The 13,947-nt window shown below is 56.0% G+C and overlaps 1 non-coding gene across 1 annotated transcript; it reads left to right on the top strand.

Moving 5' to 3' along the window:
• Window positions 1-10,359: 10,359 nt before the first annotated feature.
• Window positions 10,360-10,441, top strand: TRNAS-GCU (transfer RNA serine (anticodon GCU)). Its single transcript has one exon. It is a non-coding gene; the product is annotated as a tRNA-Ser (tRNA).
• Window positions 10,442-13,947: the final 3,506 nt, after the last annotated feature.

The following is a 13,947-nucleotide window of genomic DNA, read 5'->3' as shown; positions in this document are numbered from 1 at the left end:
CTCCAGTTGCTGTCCCATAGACTTCCATACACACACGTGCACCCAGAATAGGGAGCCCCTCCCCAGGGCAAATAGTTCAGAACAGAACTTAAGACAAAGACCAGACAGGATGCACTGATCAGAAGCAGGCCATGGCCAGGCAAGCATCCTGAACAGCAACCAGTTCTTGAGGGACAAACACGTTATGACATCTCCCTCTAGTTTTCTCATGTTTTTTCCTGCCAGTACCACCCCGAGCCTTGCCTTCCCCCACCTCTAGTTCCTCCCCCAAAACATCCCATGCTGAGTCTCGTGCTGTCCCGTGATGCTCTTCCCCTGCACTCATCACAGCAGTTTACCAGATCAGCCATGAAGGTATTATACAAAACAGGCCCCAATACTGGGCCGTGGGGAACACAGCTGGTGTTCTGGTGGTGGTGGTGGTGGTGGTGGACCGGCCACCAACTGGATGTAAGTCCATTCACCACAACCCTTTGAGCCCAGCCGTCCGGCCAGGTCTTTTACCCAGTGAAGAGTAGACCCGTCCAAGCCATGAGCAGCCAGTTTCTCCAGGAGAATGCTGTGGGAAACAGCGCCAAAGGCTGCACTGGAAAACTGTGACGAGCCCTCCCTGCCCAAGCTTTCTCTTCACAACAAAAACACTGAAGTCCCTCCGCCTTTCCTTACAGGGCAGGTTCTCCAGCCCTTTGATCATCTCTGTGGCCCTCTTTTGGACCTCCTCCAGTCTGCCTGCGTCTTTCTCAAATTGTGGGGGCCAGAACCGGACACAGTTCTCCACATGTGGCCTGACAAGCGCTGAGTGGAATGGGGTGATCATTTCTCTACCTCTGGTAGTAATGGACCTTCAGATGCAGACCAGGATCTGATTTGCCTTTGCTCCTGCAGCGGTGCAATGCTGACGTACGTTCAGGCTGTTGTCCACCAGGACCCCCAGTTACCTTTCAGCAAGGCAGCTCCTCAGCCACATACAACCTAGCCTGTGCCAGGCCCTTTGGTTATGTCTTTGTTAAACTTCATACAGCTCTCGTGCTGTCCTGTGATGCTCTTCCCCTGCCCTCATCACAGTTTTCCAGGACTGAAAAGCCACTACAAAGAGGACAGAAGTTCTTCACAAAGAACCGTGTGGAGAGAACAAAGAGCAACCGGGAGAGGATTTACCTTTACGTAGGAAAGACATTTTTTAGAGTGAGAACGATCATGCGCTGCGTCAGTCTCCCCAGGGATATGGTAGAGTCCCTATGGCTAGAGGTGCCCAAGATGCAATTGGGCACGGTGCTAGGTAATCTCGTCTAGGCTCCCTTGCCCACGGAACACTGGACCAAATGCTCTTTTGCGGTCCCTTCCAATAGGGGTGATTCTATGATTCTATGAATATTCAGGAGGAACCTGTAGTTCTACCGAGGGAGGAACTCTTTTGGATACTCAGGTGGTTGGTATTGGAGAAGAGGGGAGAATGAAAGACGACTCTCTGGCAAAGCTGGTGCCCAATGCCTTTAATGAGACAATCAAAGGAAAATGGAAAAGACGAGAGCTTAAGCAATGCAGTTTGGAGGCTGAGCAAAGCTCAGAGAAGTGCTGCCATCTGAAGGAAAGTCCCCACGCCAGGGATGCTTCCTTTCCGATTCCTCTTCAAGGCTCTGGCAACCACGTATCACCTAGGCCTGTCGCTGCAGAAGGAAAGAGGACGTATTTCATGGGGAGCGCAAGGTAAAGCAGAGCAAGAGGGGGAAAGAGAGAGGCTCCCTTGGGAAGAGATGGAAGGCCAGCGCCGGGCCCTTCCTCCAGGCAGAGGCGTGGGCGCTCGGCTCCTCGGCAGAGCATGGCCGCGCTCTCAGGGCTGGCTCCAGGGCTTTCCTCGAGGCTCCTGGTGCTTGACCATGGGCAGGCAGTCCATGGGCTTCAGCATAAGAGATTGCCCCGTGCCAGGGGCCCGCAGAGCCCACGGCCCAGACCGGACCACCCAAAGCCCCCCAGAGCCAGGGAGCCCCCAGAAGCGATGGGCACACTGCCAGCGCTGAGAGAGCTCCCCACGGCAGCCGACGCGGTGGATCCCACGGCTGTGCTCTGAGGGAAGGAGCTGAGGACTGGGCCCGGCAGCGTCACCACGACTGGCGAGGGCTGGATCGCAACGCTGGAGTCAGCGCACCGGGTGACGCAGGGCTCGTTGCAGCTGTTGGCAAGCGGGGTGGGGCCGCAGGCAGCTGGCAGGCACGGGCCGTAGCACGACATGTCTCACGGAGGGAGGCGACCCTGCAAGAGCAAGAGCGGGCAGAGGGCATTAGCTGTTGGGCCCCTTCAGAGCCCGGCTCGGCTTCTCCTACGACGGGCAGCGGCTGGGAGTTCAGTGGAGAAAGACTGGAGTTGGGGCACGAGTCAAGAAAGCTGTGTCCAGCTGGAGGGCCCGCAATGGTGCCCTCCTCTGATTTTGGCCAAACTCCACAATGCACACCCTCCTCTCCACCACCTGAGCCTCCCTGCTGCCTGGTCACACCCTGCTGTATCTGAAGACATCTTCTCTCACCCACCTGGGATGTGACAGGCACAGGGACCTGGGCTAACCTGGCCAGAGCTACTTGCAATAGCCCCACAAAATGCAAGGGTCCCACTCGGTAAACGTTGTCAAAGGCAGAAGCAATGGCACGGCCCAAGAGTTGATGGACCTGCAGTGTCTGCAGAGAGGGGGTTTCTGGGCATTTTGGTGGGCCTGCGGTGCTGTATTGGTTTGTAATTGCAGGGTGACCCAAGAGGGTGCGTCCAAACGCAGGGAAGCTGCCCCTGTCCAAGTCAACATCTTTTGCAGCCTATACCTCAGCTGGCCTTGCCACTCCCAGGCATGGAGGCCCCATGGAGGCGCTCTGCTGCCTCCGGTTGCTGCATTACCAATGCCCTGTTTCACACCCTAGACCGTTCCATGAGGACAAGGGAGGCACAATATATGCAGCCCTCTCCACAAAAACTGTCCTGCCAACCAAGGAGACAAGAGGCAAAATGAACTGAGACTTACCAACTCCGCAGAGCAGAGGAAGGCACAAGGAGAGGATAGAAGAGCTGGGAGTTGGGCACACTTTTAAACGGCGGCCCAGAGCCCCAGGGGAGCTGAAAAATGACACAAACATGAAGCGTGTTGAGAAACAGCAATCTTGGCTCCTCAAAGCCCTGACGGTAGATGAAAGACCTTCTTTGATGATGCCTCCTTTGCCTGAAATGCTTGGCTCCCTTTTCATCCTGGGTAGCACTGAAGGGATTTTATTGATAGCAATTACGTTTCTTCCCCAGACCAATGCTCGTTTGAGGTCTCATTCCAGTTGCTGGTGAAGCCTCCCAGCAGATTCAGGCCACGAGTAGGTGTTGTGCGCATTCTGCCGCTCCTGGGGAAGGTGGCCGCCGCTTACCTAGGACTTTGCCTGTGGGGCACGCGTGAAGGCCACTCAGAAGGGTCTCTCTTTGACGGGCTGAGGCCGACCCTGAGCAACAGCAGTGCCTGCAGGCTATGGAGCTGCGCAGAGACCAGCCCAGCCAAGCCTCTGCAGAATGGCTGTTCCACTGAGGGACAGAGAATGGAGGAGACTCAGATCCCCGGGGTGATTGGAAGGTGATGGTCAAACAAGGTCCTCCTGCTGTCTGGAGAGAAACCCTGTTGTGTTCAGGGATGGGGACACGGAGGCCATTGCTGGAGTGGATCAGGCTGCTCGGTGGCCGATCTCTGCTCCCCTTGCGCCTCAGTGATGCACACGCTTTCCAGGCATGCAAAACGAGCCCAGCAGTTCAGCTGTTGTCTTCAGTCGGGGAAGGCCAGAGCGTTTTCTTTGGGAACTGCGCAGCCCTTGCCTTGCCTGCCAGGACTTTGCTCGTTACTCTGCCAAGGAGAATCAATGGCACAGCGTGGCCCTGCAGAGCGATGAAGGAGCCTGCTGACTCATGCCTGAAAGAGAGCCATGACCAAGTGGACCAGTTTGCTTTGGCGCAGTCTTCCCAAACAACACTCGTCTTTGCATCATTGCCGGGGGCTCGTTCAGGTCACTGACCCAGAGGGTCTGGCTTCTTTTCCCTGGCTCAGGGACGAATTGGCACATTCAGGGCCCTTTAATTACAAGGTGTCACCAGCAGACCACCTTGGAGTCACCTGTGAGTCACCAGAAAGTGCTGAGGCACTATGAGAGACCTCATCGACACCGCGGTGCGAATCATCCATGCACTGGCATCAGGGGCTCTGGGGGAAATGGCTTCAGACGTGCAGAGGACCCTAGGCACAACTTCATGTCCGCATTCCTGCAGAAATGCAGCTTTTTGTACAGCGTTGTCATGGCTGTTAGCATCTTGCCCAACCACTTAGTGACTCCTTGAAATCCTGTCATGCTCCTTGGTGAAACAGCAGCCAAAGGAGGACAGCAGGGACGTGCCCTGACGTTCCCACTCCCAGACGTTTCTGGAGCACAGACCAAATTGAGGAAGGTTGCCACCTCTATGTGCGCAGGTCCTGGGGAGCCTGCTTTTTTGATGGACTGGTGTGACAGACCACCGGACATAGGCGGCAGCAACTGGTGCTGCCCTATGAGACACAGAGGAGACTGCCGGTCTGGAAAGGTTTGGGGGCAGCTCAAAGGCCAGCCGCCTGTGACCAGCACTGAGAACCGCCACTGACTGCCCAGGCTGCTTGGGAAGATGGGCCCCACTTTCACCCGGGTGGCCGTGCTGTTTGCGGGGAAGGGTCTTGGAAGGGGGATGTTGTCTTCTCCTGCAAGGGATCGATGGCTCTGCCTCTACTTCTGCCATCGTTTCCAGCAGGGCCATGCTCTGGGGCTGTTGTGCCATCCTGCCGGGACGGTCGACCCAGTGCCACGGCTCACAGCAGAAACGTGCTCGCTCCGTATAGGCAGAAACAGGTCCCAGGCGTCAGTATGGTGCCAGGGTGGGAGGCAGCCACCCATGCCTCTTTTCCAGGTGGAACTGGAAGTGCACTCACCGACAAAGCAGCCAGTGATGCTCCCTCCTGAAAGGCTCTGAGGCTCTGTGAGGAACCTGCAAGGCCCTCGACCCTCAGCGTGTCCTCAACTGAAGGGCAGGGAAGTGGCTGCCTCTGTCTTCCAACCCCCAAAGCCCCGAGATGTGGCCCTTTGAGACGTGGCCCAGCTCCGCAGAAGAGGCACGGGTTGCCCACAGCAATGTCTGCGCGGGAAGCTGCCAGCAGGAACCAGCCTCAAAGGGAAACTCCCCAAATGGGACGACCTGCCCTATGGCTGCCCTGTTCCCAGCCTGTGCTCTATGAGGGATGAGCGCTCTAACTACTCATGTGCACCAGCAAATGCCAAAGGCCGCCGTGGGTAAGGAGAGAGGTTGAGTACAGCCTTGCTGCTCCTCCCTCTCTGCTCTCCCTTCTGGCAACTGAGGGGTGGTGCAAAGAGGAGCAGACGCCAGGACAGACACCCTGCTCCTCACGTAGCCTCCTTTGCCACCAGACAGGAGCAAGACACAGCCCCTCACAGCTCTGCTACAGCAGGCAGTGAGTAGCGTGGCTGGGTTGCTCTCCTCCTTGGCCTGCCATCCTGCCCCGCTGATGGATGTGGGAAGGCTGTGGAGGCATTCCTCTGGTGCACGAGGAGCCAGGCATTTGCTGTGCCTGAGCAAAGCTGAGGCAGGCCACATGCATCCGCCTGCCTCAGCAGGCGTGTGGTAACACCAGAGGGCAGGAAGGCTCTGCAGGATGCCTTCTGCTTTGAACTGTAGCCACAAGAGGACATGTCTTTCCCAGGGCTGGCAAGGCAACCAAAAGGGAAAAGCTCCCTCAGCCAAATGCCTACGAGTTTACTCCTCCGCCACTTTGACCTTGCACCCTTGGGGCTGACTACCTGCTTTAAGAATGAGAATTGAAAGATTTCCATAGAACAAGACCCTTTTTTTTTCCCCCTTCCCCTTTTTACCTTTGTTTTGGGGCCACCTCGGAGCTACCTGGCACCTCTAGGAACAGTCCCGGTGCCCCCATCCCTTGACACCGAGGCGCTTCTCTCCATCTCACAGAGAGTCCTTCTTTGGCCTTTGCCTTCCAACCAGCTCCGGGGATCCGAGTCCCTTCCTTTTTGGTGTCCCTTGGCCGGACAGGCATCCAGCCGGGGCTGGGCTGATTACTGAGCCCTTCCACGGCCCTGCGGGGCCTTGTGTTTCTCAGGGTCAGCCTCAGCCATTCAGCAGGAGACCTGCTTGAGTGGCCTTCATCAGGAGTGCTCCGCAGATGCAGGCCTGACTGAGAGTGGTAGTCACGTTCCGCACCAAGGATGGGCACAACCCACACACAGGGCCTGAAGCCCGAAGCTACTGAAACCTTTTCCTGGGAACTGGCATGGCACCGCAGATGACCGTTGCTTTGAGGAGCCAGCACGTGAGGCATCACTGTGCTCTCAACCCAGTAGGGAAATGCAAGCCAGACCTCTCGGATGAGAGAGACAAGTTCTTCGTCTGTTGGCTGTGCTTTGCAAGCCTCAAATTGCTGTTTGTTAACGCGCTTCACAAAGAAGGCGTGTTCCAGGCCTCCTGAGGCGCTGGATCAGCATATAAAAAGCCCGTGCCACTCCAGGCCCTTCCATCCACAGCTCTTCCCTTGCTCTGCACAGTGAACTTGGTAAGTCTGAACTCCACTCCTCTTCCTGCCGGTAGGATTGCTGTCAGGGGGACCGCTTGCCTTCTGATACGTGGTTCAGGCTTGAAAATACACTGGGCTCCCCTCTTCTGGGAGGTGAGTTGGTGAGAGAAGAGGGAAGGCTTTTTTCCTTTCCGAGAGGGACTCAGTTGGGCTCTTCTATAGCAGTGGCTCTGCTGAAGTCTGAGGCTGGACCACCCGTACCAACTAACTGGTTCAACAGGTGCTTCGTCCGACTTCCATGGTGCAACGCCCTGCCTTGGTCACTCCTGGCACATAAAGAAAATTTGCAGGGAGATCTGGCCCTAACCAGGCGCTGCCCGTTGTAGGAGAAGCTGAGCCGGGCTCTGAAGGGGCCCGACAGCTAATGCCCTCTGCCCGCTCTTGCTCTTGCAGGGTCGCCTCCCTCCGTGAGACATGTCGTGCTACGGCCCGTGCCTGCCAGCTGCCTGCGGCCCCACCCCGCTTGCCAACAGCTGCAACGAGCCCTGCGTCACCCGGTGCGCTGACTCCAGCGTTGCGATCCAGCCCTCGCCAGTCGTGGTGACGCTGCCGGGCCCAATCCTCAGCTCCTTCCCTCAGAGCACAGCCGTGGGATCCACCGCGTCGGCTGCCGTGGGGAGCTCTCTCAGCGCTGGCAGTGTGCCCATTGCTTCTGGGGGCTCCCTGGCTCTGGGGGGCTTTGGGTGGTCCGGTCTGGGCCGTGGGCTCTGCGGGCCCCTGGCACGGGGCAATCTCTTATGCTGAAGCCCGTGGACTGCCTGCCCATGGTCAAGCACCAGGAGCCTCGAGGAAAGCCCTGGAGCCAGCCCTGAGAGCGCGGCCATGCTCTGCCGAGGAGCCGAGCGCCCACGCCTCTGCCTGGAGGAAGGGCCCGGCGCTGGCCTTCCATCTCTTCCCAAGGGAGCCTCTCTCTTTCCCCCTCTTGCTCTGCTTTACCTTGCGCTCCCCATGAAATACGTCCTCTTTCCTTCTGCAGCGATAGGCCTAGGTGATACGTGGTTGCCAGAGCCTTGAAGAGGAATCGGAAAGGAAGCATCCCTGGCGTGGGGACTTTCCTTCAGATGGCAGCACTTCTCTGAGCTTTGCTCAGCCTCCAAACTGCATTGCTTAAGCTCTCGTCTTTTCCATTTTCCTTTGATTGTCTCATTAAAGGCATTGGGCACCAGCTTTGCCAGAGAGTCGTCTTTCATTCTCCCCTCTTCTCCAATACCAACCACCTGAGTATCCAAAAGCATCAGCACGGGGAACATGCTGATACACAAAATATCAGCCTGGGGAACAAACAAGAGGAGCTAGAGACGCGAGCACGCCTGCAGGGCTATAATTTATTGGCATCACAGAGACGTGGTGGGATGGCTTCTGTGAGTGGTGTGTTGGAATGGAAGGATACAGGCTCTTCAGGAAGGACAGGGAGGGGAGACGAGAAGGGGTTGTTCCCCGCTATGCCAATGACCAGCTGGATTGCATGGAGCTCCACCTGGGGAGGGATGAGGAGCCGACCAAGAGCTTATGGGTGATGTTATAGTGGGGGTCTGCTCCAGGCCATCCATTCGGGCAGACCAAGGCCCTCTGTAGACACGTTCACTAGCCCTGGTCCTCATGGGGAACTTCACCCAGCCCGATATCTGTTGGGGGGACAACACAGCAGGGCATAAGCAATCCAGGAGATTCCTGGAATGCCTTGATGATATTTTCCTTCTCCAAGTGATGGAGGAGCCAACAAGGAGAGGTGCCATGCTGGACCTTGTTCTCACCAACAAGGAGGGGCTGGTGGGGAGGGAATGTGAAGCTCAAGGGCAGCCTTGGCTGCAGTGGCCGTGAGGTGGTGGTGGTGGAGATCCTTAGGGCAGCGAGGAGGGTGCACAGTAAGCTCGCTAACCCGGGCTTTGTGAGAGCAGACTTTGGCCTGTTCAGGGATCTGCCTGGTAGAGTACCGTGGGATAAAGCCCCGGAGGGAAGAAGGGCCCCAGAAAGCTGGGTAATATTCAAGGATCACCTCCTCCAAGCTCAGCAGCGATGCATCCCAACAAAGAGGAAGTTGAGCAAAAACATCGGGAGGCCTACATGGATGAACAAGGAGCTCCTGGACAATCTCAAACAGAAAAAGGAAGCCTACAGAGGGTGGCAGCAAGGACAGGTAGCCTGGGAGGAAAACAGAGAAATCATCCGAGCAGCCAGGGATCAGGTTAGGAAAGCTAAAGGCCAGACAGAGTTCAACCTGGCCAGCCAGGGACATCCAGGGCAACAAGAAAGGCTTCTATAGGAATGTCGGTGACAAAAGGAAGACTAGGGAAAATGTGGGCCCTCTCCGGAAGGAAACAGGAGACCTGGTCACCCAGGATATGGGCAAGGCTGAGGTAATCAGCGACTTTCTTGCCTTCACTTGCCAGTGCCCTAGCCAAACTGCCCAAGTCGCAGAAGGCAAGGGCAGGCGCTGGGAGAGTGAGGAACCACCCGCTGTAAGGAGAAGACTGGGTTTGAGTCCACGTGAGAACCTGAAGGTGCACAAGTCCATGGGACCTCATGAGATACATCCGCGGGTCCTGAGGCAACTAGTGGACGAAGTTGCCAAGCCACTGTCCATCATGTTTGAGCAGTCGTGGCAGTCCAGTGAAGTTCCTGCTGACTGGAAAAGGGGAAACATAACCCCCATTTTTAAAAAGGGGAAAAAAGGAAGACGCGGGGAACTACAGGCCCGTCAGTCTCACCTCTGTGGCCGGCAAGATCATGGGGCAGATCCCCCTGGAAACCGTGCTAAGGCAAATGGAATTGAGGAGGTGATCGGTGACAGGCAACGTGGCTTCACTAAGGGCAAATCGTGCCTGACAAATGTGGTGGCCTTCTACAACGGTAGAAGACTGGTGCTGTTTAACGTCTTTGTTGGCAACATGGACAGTGGGTTTGAGTGCACCCTCAGTAATGCTGCTGATGACACCAAGCTGTGTGGTGCAGTGAAGGGATGCCAACCAGAGGGGCCTTGACAGGCTTGAGAGTTGGGCCCGCCTGAACCTCGTGGAAGTCATCAAGGCCACATACAAGGTCCTGCACACGGCAATCCTAAGCACAAATACAGGCTGGGCGGAGAATGGATTGAGAGCAGCCCTGAGGAGCACTTGGGGGTGTTGGTTGTTGTTGAGAAGCTCAACATGAGGCAGCATGCCCCACAAGATGGGGAGGGATGTTTTATCAGGGAGTGTAGCGATAGGACGAGGGGTAATGGTTTTAAACTTTTCAGTTTAAATCTACCCTCTTTTCAGAGGGTAGATTCAGATTAGACTTTAGGAAGAAACTCTTTACTGTGAGGGTGGTGTGACTCTAGGACAGGTTGCCCAAAGAAGTTGTGGATGGCCCATCCCGGGAGATGTTCAAGGCCAGGTTGGACGGGGCTTTGAGCAACCTGGTCTTGTGGGACATGTCCCTGTCCATGGCAGAGGGGTTGTAACGAGATGATCTTTAAGGTCCCTTCCAAGCCAAACCATTCTATGATTCTACGAAAGGTATCCGGAGCTCAGCCCAGCTGTTGAGAGAGTGGACCAGTCCCAAAAGGCAAAAGCTGGAGGCTGGCTCCTTCTCTCCGATGCCAAGCAGTACACAAAGGTGTAGGCGTCAGGAGCAGAAGCAGGAGCTGGAGCTGGAGCCGGAACAGGAGAAGCAGCATCAGGAGGTGGAGAAGCAGCATCACTCAGGAGCAGTGGGAGCAGTGGCAGGAGCCACAGTAGCATGCTGACGAGGTGGCCGAGTGGTGAAGGCGATGGACTGCTAATCCATTGTGCTCTGCACGCATGGGTTCGAATCCCATCCTCGTCGGCCAGCTCCAACAATGCTGCTCTCAGTTGCCAGCATCTCGATGTGTACCCTCAAAGTAGCCTTTATTTTGGGATGGAACTTGCAAGTGTTTGAAGTGGCTCAGGACGCACCTTGACTGCTTCTGTCTCCACACAGGCAAGAGGAACCAGAAGGGAGGGATCAGGCCAATCAGCCTCTCCTCAGTCCCTGGGAAGATGATGGAGCAAAACCTCCTGGAAGCAGTTTCCCAACACGGGTAGCGAGGAAGGTGGGCTGGGCTGGCTTGGGAGTAGTAAGCATGGATTGACAGAGGAGAAGTCATGCTTCACCAAGCTGGTAGCCTCCTACAGTGAGGTGACTAGCTTGGTGAAGAAGGGAAGAGCAGCGGATGTTGTCTACCTTGACTTCAGTAAGGCTCAAGCAGCCACAGGAACAAAAAGCAAAATACGTGTAAACCACTTTCTGCCACAGAACATTTCAAGTAACGTCTTTTCTTATGGGAGACATCGCCCTTCTCAGTTCATAGAGTCTCAGAATCGTTGGAGTTGGAAGGGACCTCTTGAGATCCTGTAGTCCAAGCCAACGGCTCCAGCAGGCTCAACAAGGGGTTTCTGGCCTTGAAATGGAATTTCGTGTTTCCATTTCGTGAAATGGAATTTGTGCCCATTGCTTCTTGTGCTGCCAGTTGGTACAAGAGAGAAGAGTCGTGCTCCCTCTTCATTCCCTTCCACCAGGTATGGGAAAAATCCCAGCTATCACAGCCTCCCCTCATATTTCAGACACACCAAGCCCTTAACTAGTTTTGTGACAAAGCGGGGATCTGCAGGGAAGACCTGTGTGGAGGCAGGAGTAGCCAGCAGCCAGCCATGCCACAAAGGGATGTGCTGTCCCGGGTGGTCAGGAGCGACTTGGCAGGGGTCAGAGGGACAGGGACGATCCAGCGGGGTGGCTGGAGCCTCTTCGTGCCCACACGATCTCCCTGCTCTTACACACAATTGCACTTCTACTTCTCTGGCCACCCGCCTCCCTCTACCAGTCCCTGGACAGTTCCTTGGGATATCTCTTCCTTGGGATATGCTCTCCCTACCTTGCTCTCCCCTGGGCGTGCTCCACTCGCTGCATCATCTGGCTTGATACTCGACAGCAATTATACACACTCGCTTTCTCACACTCCACAAGCTGGCACATTGTTTCCACTCGCCCTGGTCTGTCCAGGTGCCGGCACCCCAGACAAACAGTCCCTATGACCTCTGGTCCCACTCCAGTGACTGTCACCAAGGAGACAGGAACCACGTCGACCTGTGGTGTGACTCCAGTTGCTGTCCCATAGACTTCCATACACACACGTGCACCCAGAATAGGGAGCCCCTCCCCAGGGCAAATAGTTCAGAACAGAACTTAAGACAAAGACCAGACAGGATGCACTGATCAGAAGCAGGCCATGGCCAGGCAAGCATCCTGAACAGCAACCAGTTCTTGAGGGACAAACACGTTATGACATCTCCCTCTAGTTTTCTCATGTTTTTTCCTGCCAGTACCACCCCGAGCCTTGCCTTCCCCCACCTCTAGTTCCTCCCCCAAAACATCCCATGCTGAGTCTCGTGCTGTCCCGTGATGCTCTTCCCCTGCACTCATCACAGCAGTTTACCAGATCAGCCATGAAGGTATTATACAAAACAGGCCCCAATACTGGGCCGTGGGGAACACAGCTGGTGTTCTGGTGGTGGTGGTGGTGGTGGTGGACCGGCCACCAACTGGATGTAAGTCCATTCACCACAACCCTTTGAGCCCAGCCGTCCGGCCAGGTCTTTTACCCAGTGAAGAGTAGACCCGTCCAAGCCATGAGCAGCCAGTTTCTCCAGGAGAATGCTGTGGGAAACAGCGCCAAAGGCTGCACTGGAAAACTGTGACGAGCCCTCCCTGCCCAAGCTTTCTCTTCACAACAAAAACACTGAAGTCCCTCCGCCTTTCCTTACAGGGCAGGTTCTCCAGCCCTTTGATCATCTCTGTGGCCCTCTTTTGGACCTCCTCCAGTCTGCCTGCGTCTTTCTCAAATTGTGGGGGCCAGAACCGGACACAGTTCTCCACATGTGGCCTGACAAGCGCTGAGTGGAATGGGGTGATCATTTCTCTACCTCTGGTAGTAATGGACCTTCAGATGCAGACCAGGATCTGATTTGCCTTTGCTCCTGCAGCGGTGCAATGCTGACGTACGTTCAGGCTGTTGTCCACCAGGACCCCCAGTTACCTTTCAGCAAGGCAGCTCCTCAGCCACATACAACCTAGCCTGTGCCAGGCCCTTTGGTTATGTCTTTGTTAAACTTCATACAGCTCTCGTGCTGTCCTGTGATGCTCTTCCCCTGCCCTCATCACAGTTTTCCAGGACTGAAAAGCCACTACAAAGAGGACAGAAGTTCTTCACAAAGAACCGTGTGGAGAGAACAAAGAGCAACCGGGAGAGGATTTACCTTTACGTAGGAAAGACATTTTTTAGAGTGAGAACGATCATGCGCTGCGTCAGTCTCCCCAGGGATATGGTAGAGTCCCTATGGCTAGAGGTGCCCAAGATGCAATTGGGCACGGTGCTAGGTAATCTCGTCTAGGCTCCCTTGCCCACGGAACACTGGACCAAATGCTCTTTTGCGGTCCCTTCCAATAGGGGTGATTCTATGATTCTATGAATATTCAGGAGGAACCTGTAGTTCTACCGAGGGAGGAACTCTTTTGGATACTCAGGTGGTTGGTATTGGAGAAGAGGGGAGAATGAAAGACGACTCTCTGGCAAAGCTGGTGCCCAATGCCTTTAATGAGACAATCAAAGGAAAATGGAAAAGACGAGAGCTTAAGCAATGCAGTTTGGAGGCTGAGCAAAGCTCAGAGAAGTGCTGCCATCTGAAGGAAAGTCCCCACGCCAGGGATGCTTCCTTTCCGATTCCTCTTCAAGGCTCTGGCAACCACGTATCACCTAGACCTGTCGCTGCAGAAGGAAAGAGGACGTATTTCATGGGGAGCGCAAGGTAAAGCAGAGCAAGAGGGGGAAAGAGAGAGGCTCCCTTGGGAAGAGATGGAAGGCCAGCGCCGGGCCCTTCCTCCAGGCAGAGGCGTGGGCGCTCGGCTCCTCGGCAGAGCATGGCCGCGCTCTCAGGGCTGGCTCCAGGGCTTTCCTTGAGGCTCCTGGTGCTTGACCATGGGCAGGCAGTCCATGGGCTTCAGCATAAGAGATTGCCCCGTGCCAGGGGCCCGCAGAGCCCACGGCCCAGACCGGACCACCCAAAGCCCCCCAGAGCCAGGGAGCCCCCAGAAGCGATGGGCACACTGCCAGCGCTGAGAGAGCTCCCCACGGCAGCCGACGCGGTGGATCCCACGGCTGTGCTCTGAGGGAAGGAGCTGAGGATTGGGCCCGGCAGCGTCACCACGACTGGCGAGGGCTGGATCGCAACGCTGGAGTCAGCGCACCGGGTGACGCAGGGCTCGTTGCAGCTGTTGGCAAGCGGGGTGGGGCCGCAGGCAGCTGGCAGGCACGGGCC

The sequence above is a fragment of the Rissa tridactyla genome, chromosome 15 (genome assembly GCF_028500815.1).
Source record: "Rissa tridactyla isolate bRisTri1 chromosome 15, bRisTri1.patW.cur.20221130, whole genome shotgun sequence".
Classification (NCBI taxonomy): domain Eukaryota; kingdom Metazoa; phylum Chordata; class Aves; order Charadriiformes; family Laridae; genus Rissa; species Rissa tridactyla.
Note: the sequence above shows the minus strand (reverse complement) of the source record. Positions and strands in the feature narration are given on the sequence as shown.